This window comes from Podarcis vaucheri (genome assembly GCF_965113315.1).
Source record: "Podarcis vaucheri genome assembly, chromosome: 1".
Classification (NCBI taxonomy): Eukaryota; Metazoa; Chordata; class Lepidosauria; order Squamata; family Lacertidae; genus Podarcis; species Podarcis vaucheri.
This window is the reverse complement of record NC_138759.1, coordinates 116,971,882-116,978,245: the sequence shown is the minus strand read 5'-3', so window position 1 is coordinate 116,978,245 and position 6,364 is coordinate 116,971,882.

Below are 6,364 nucleotides of genomic sequence, written 5' to 3'. Positions count from 1 at the left end.
CCTATTTATCTACTTGCACTTTGACATGCTTTCGAACTGCTAGGTTGGCAGGAGCAGGGACCGAGCAACGGGAGCTCACCCCGTCATGGGGAATTGAACCGCCGACCTTCTGATCGGCAAGTCCTAGGCTCTGTGGTTTAACCCACAGCGCCACCCGCGTCCCTCTTGTAATTCCTACCAACTTGTAATTCACACACACACTTCCTCCAATGGTGAAGGCTGTTATGGCTAGTAGCATAGGTGCTAGCTCCAGGAGGCTGAGGCACTTGAGGGCCCCCGCAATCTTTTTTCTTTTCTGAGCCCCTACCCCACCCCCGATTGTTGAGGCCCAATGCGGAACTGGGCACAGAGTGACATCAAGACATTGCATCGGGCCCCCTCAATGCTCTTTGGAAGAAGAAGAAGAAGAAGAAGAAGAAGAAGAAGAAGAAGAAGAAGAAGAAGAAGAAGAAGAAGAATAGTAGTAGTTGTTGTTGTTGTAGTAGTAGTTTGGATTTGATATCCCGCTTTATCACTACACGAAGGAGTCTCAAAGCGGCTAACAATCTCCTTTCCCTTCCTCCCCCACAACAAACACTCTGTGAGGTGAGTGGGGCTGAGAGACTTCAGAGAAGTGTGACTGGCCCAAGGTCACCCAGCAGCTGCATGTGGAGGAGCAGGGAAGCGAACCCGGTTCCCCAGATTACGAGTCTCCCGCTCTTAACCACTACACCACACTGGCTCCTCAGGCTAGTAGCCACTGATGCTGTCCATGAACTCGCCCCCTTTTAAAGACATCCAACTCAGTAGCCATCGCCACATCTTCTGGGAGCAAATTTCATCGTTTAGCTAAGTGCTGTGCGAAAGTACTTTCTTTTGTCTGTCAGGAATCTTCTAAAGTTCAGCTTCATGAGACGCCACCGAGTTCTTGTAGTATGGGGTGGAAAGACTTCTCCCATCCACTCTCTTCACACCACAGATAATTTTATACAGTGGTGCCTCGCAAGACGAAAAGAATCCGTTCTGTGATTCTCTTTGTCTAGCGGTTTTTTCGTCTTGCGAAGCAAGCCCATTGGCGGATTAGTGGATTAGCGCTATTAGCGGCTTTTGGCGGCTTATCGGCTTATCGGATCAGCTGATAAGCGGCTTAGCGGCTTAGAAAAAGGGGGGAGGGGGAAAACCGCATTTTCGTCTTGCGAAGCAAGCCCATAGGAGATTCGTTTTGCGAAGCACCTCCAAAACGGAAAACTCTTTCGTCTAGCGAGTTTTCCGTCTTGCGAGGCATTCGTCTTGCGGGGCACCACTGTACATCTCTAGAATGTACAAAATAACTTGCCTTTCCTCCAAATGAAAAAATGTTGTCACCTTTCCTCACAGGGGAGTTTTTCCAACCCTTTAATTGTTTGGGTTGCTAAAAGGTTGAATAACACCCTTCACTGGAGTATTTGATTTCAATCCAATTAATGCAAGTTATTTGACCCCAACTCCTCCTTCTGTGCTATGAACCTTCGTCAAGTGTATGACTTTTGAAAATCTGAGGAGGGTTAATCCCCATTCCCTGCTGTTATTTTGCCAGTAAATAATTGATTCCTATGATATCTTTTCAGATTTGACACCTCTCCCCACACAAGTGGAATCATATATTTTTCAAGCAAACAATTTGCATTCCTTTCCTTAGAAATGGACTCCACACATTTTTCAAAAACTTATGATACCTTATTGTACCATGTTGTACGGTTCCTCTCCATATTGAGTGTTTACACCCTTGAAATATTTGCTTCCTTATCTCTCCACTCCAGGCTATATATTAGCTTCTGAGTCAGACCAGAACTATTTTGTTTCCTTGCTCAAAATTCAAGCCACTCGAGCTTGCTAATTATTCTAGCTACTCTTATTTCGGATTCCATCCATTTTGGACTTTCTTTGGGTGATCGCACACCTAGAAGGCAAATAATATTGGCCAATGACACAGAATGGAGATTTGGTGGGTGAGGGACTATATCACATTATAATGCTTCAAGATGGAGGATTTTTAAAGGATTGGGTAAACACATCCAAGCTTTCTGGCAGTGGCAAGCTAATATATTAAAAAAAGCTTCAGGTCCTTATGCTCATAGCATAATCCAAGTCAGAGACTCAAATGCTTTTTTTTTTTTTTATAAAATTTTTATTGGTTTTACAAAAGTTTTTATAACAAACAAACATAAAAAAAACAGACAAACAAACAAATATAATTTCATAATGTCCTTTCATAAACTTCTTTCCTCGGACTTCCCCATACCTCCCCTTTCTGCATCCTCATGTCCAAATTTTTATAGCAACTTGTAAATGTTTTTTCCCGTCCTAATTCATCATAGTCCTTTCTTAGTCTAATCTTATATTACTGCAACCCTTTCTCTCTGTAAAATCTCGACATTCTAAGCTTCATCAAGTTTATAATAGTCCTTAAGATAAATCTTAAATTTCTTCCAGTCTTCTTCCGCGGTCTCCTTTCCCTGGTCACGAATTCTGCTCGTCATTTCCGCCAGTGTCATATAGTCAATCACTTTCATCTGCCATTCTTCCAAGGTGGGTAAGTCTTGTGTCTTCCAATACTTTGCGATCAGTATTCTTGCTGCTGTTGTTGCATACATGAAAAAAGTTCTATCCTTTTTTGGCACCAATTGGCCGACAATGCCCAAGAGAAAGGCCTCTGGTTTCTTAAGGAAGGTATATTTAAATACCTTTTTCATTTCATTATATATCATTTCCCAGAAAGCCTTAATCTTCGGGCATGTCCACCAAAGATGATAAAAAGTACCTTCAGTTTCCTTACATTTCCAACATTTGTTATCAGGCAAATGGTAAATTTTTGCTAGCTTAACTGGGGTCATGTACCACCTATAGATCATTTTCATCACATTTTCCTTTAAAGCATTACATGCCGTAAATTTAATACCGGTGTTCCACAACCTTTCCCAGTCAGCAGACATAATATTCAGAGACTCAAATGCTAAGCCACATTTTTAGTTGCTACTTCTAGAACAGAGGTCGAATCATAGAATTGTAGCGTTGGAAGGGACCACAGTGATCATCTAGTCCAACCCCCCCATGCAGGAATCTTTCACCCAGGGTGGGACTTGAACCCATGACCTTGAGATTAAGAGTCTCAGGCTCTTTTTCTGCCCTGTGGCCACTTTCCCTCATTACAGTATACCCGGCGGTTGATAGGCCCAGAAGTAATTCTTACATTCGTATGTAAGTGTGATTATTAACTTTGTACATAGGCTATGCTATGCAAACGTCTGTGGTTTCAACACACTCAGACCTCTCCATCCACATAAACAAGAGGCAGCATTGCAGTTCTAGAACACATGCCAAGGCAGTCAGAAGCACAGTACAGGGACAGCCAGGGATGTGGCTAGGCGAGGAGCTGTGACCTAGGGCCAGATACAAAGAGTTGGAGGGCCACATATGCTCCCCCCTCCCCCATACCTGAGGTTCTCCACCCCTGGTGTAGGAATATCTCCTTGCTGCCCTGTAGAAATAAATGATGTTGCACAGTTGAGACTGCAGCGTCTTTAGGATATATGGTTTATTTACACATATATACACCTGAGACTATGACCGGGGTGTGTGTGTGTGTGTGTGTGTGTGTGTGTGTGACAGCACTCACACCCCAAAAGGGTCTTGCTTGTACCATAGCTGCAGTCTTGGATTTAAGCAGAAACCAAGCATTGTGCTTTGCCTCTCTAGCTTTCCATCCTGCAGCTCATATTTCTCGGTCACATTACACTAAACTTTAAATTCTGGCTTCTGACGCTCTATTTGTGAGTTGAGAGGGGATGCTGGTGGTTTTATCTCTGGACCAGATAGCCCTTCAAACAGAGGATGCTTTCAAAAGGGGAATGCCCACTGTAACATAGGATGCAGGACCACCCTATTCTGTATATGAAGAAAGTGCTGTACTTTCCAGTCTGAATTCTCAACAAGTGTTTTCCATAGTGTTTTCCCCTAACAAACCATTTTGTTGAAACAAGCTTTGGGGAACTCAGGCTTAATACATTACCTAGGTCATCTTAGTTTTATCTCCTGCTTTCTGCTTCTGCAGAACTCTCCACTGCAATCTTTCCCTTTAACTGCCTAAACTTTTATTCTTTATATATGATAGTGATTATCTGTTGCTGTGCACATGTATTGAACCTACCGCATGGAACTGTACTAAAAGCTGGTAGTCTTTAAATTAATATAATTGGGTTCTAATGGATCGGAAAGCAAGCAAGCAAGCAAGCAAGCAAGCAAGCAAGAAAGCAAGGAAGGAAGGAAGGAAGGAAGGAAGGAAGGAAGGAAGGAAGAAAGTGCTGTACAAATCTCTCTCTCTCTGCCCAGCTAAAGATACTACCCTTCCCCAATTATAAATACTTAAACAGATCCCAATATGATAAAGCAAATGAGAGGGGAAAAGAAAGAGGAAAAAATAAGAATTCCATTCTATGTGATTTGTCTCCTGCAGCATTGAGGCTCATAAATTATTCTGCACACGGTTCCAGAAACCCATCCCAAAATCCTTCTGAAATTTCTCTTCCTTTTGCTGCCTTATTGTACTCTCTCTCTCTCTCTCTTTTTTGAGAGGCGTTTGCTCTTTTTCCTTTTGCTCTAACGTGGACGTGGCCCAGGTTCAGTCCCCAACATCTCCAGATATAAGAGTAAGAAAAACCCCTGACCAAAACTCTGGACAGCTGCTGCCACTAGTCCATGTAGCTTCTGCTGAGCTATATGGGCCAATGGTTTGATAAGGCAGCTTCCTATGGAGCAGAGGATAAAGGCAAGTAGGGATTTGCGACACGCCAAAAATGTGAGGACATCAAACAGAACTAAAAAACTTTAGTGTGTGAAGTTGACTACAAGTGTATGAGCAGGGTTCCCCCCTCCCACTCTCCCTACCTCCTTCTCTTAAAAGATAAGCAATATTTTGCAAAGGATTTCTAGCAAGCAATAAGGGTGTGCACTCCCCCCTCCCCCCCAGCTCGGGGCCCTACTTAAATACGTGCAGCAGCTGTGAAAAAGGCGAATTCCATATTAAGCACCATTAAGAATTCAAAATAAAACTGCCAATATCGTTATACAAATCCGTGTTGCAACCGGGACTGCCATATTGTGTGGTGTGCTGGGCGCCTCACCCCAGAAAGGCATATTTTAGAGCCGGAGATGGTTCAGAAAAGAGCAAATGAAATGTTTGTGGTTTTTTTAATATAAATTTTTTATTGGTTTTTCACAATTTTTATAAACACAGACAATACACAATACAAACAAACAAACACATAAACAAACATGTATAATTTCAAATCCTTTTTTCTTAAACCTTACTTCACTGACTTCCCCGTACCTCCCCTTTCTGCATCCCAATTTCCAAATTTGTTTCAGCAAATCCTCCCCCTTGATTTTATCAAATTTTCCCTTGTTCTTTTCTTTTACTTGATCTTTTACAGCTGTAATCCCCTTTTTTCTAAAACCTCAACATTTTAGCATTCATTAATTTTACAATATTTCTTAAGATAAATTTTAAATTTCTTCCAATCTTCTTCCACCGTCTCTTTCCCCTGGTCTCGGATTCTGCCAGTCATTTCGGCCAGTCCCATATAGTCTATCACCTTCATCTGCCATTCTTCCAGAGTGGGTAGATCCTGTGTCTTCCAATACTTTGCGATGAGAATTCTTGCTGCTGTAGTAGCATACATAAAAAAAGTCCTGTCTTTCTTTAGCACCAATTGGCCGACCATACCCAAGAGAAAGGCTTCTGGTTTCTTGGGGAAAGTACATTTAAGTACCTTTTTCATTTCACCAAAGATCATTTCCCAGAAAGCCTTAATCTTCGGGCACGTCCACCAAAGGTGATAAAAGGTACCTTCAGTTTCTTTACATTTCCAGCACTTATTATAGACCAAATGAAATGTTTGAGGGGCTGCAGCGACTTCCCTGTGCGAGAAAGGGTGTGACATTTGCCTTCAGCACCTCCTTGTTAGCTCCCCCCAGGCACCCGACTGGCTGCTGCAAGAAGAGGAGGCAGGAGTAGACGGGCCTTTTCGCCTGATCCGAGTAGGGCAAGGGCTGTAGCTCAGGGGTACAACTTCTGCTTAGTATGCAGAAACATCCCAGATTCAATCCCAGCAGCTCCAGCTAGGGTAGATAGATAAACTTTATTCGCATTAGCCAACATAGCAACATAAGCAATATATACAATTAAAAAGACAACAATGGGTAAAAAGGGCATTCAAATGACCAAGATTATCATTCACATAGTGGCCCTTCATCTCATTGCACCCTCGATAAACCTAGAAACCTTTGCTGTTGTCTGATCATTTTGGTCTGATGAAAGAAAGAACAATGTGGCCGCAGATGGGCAGCC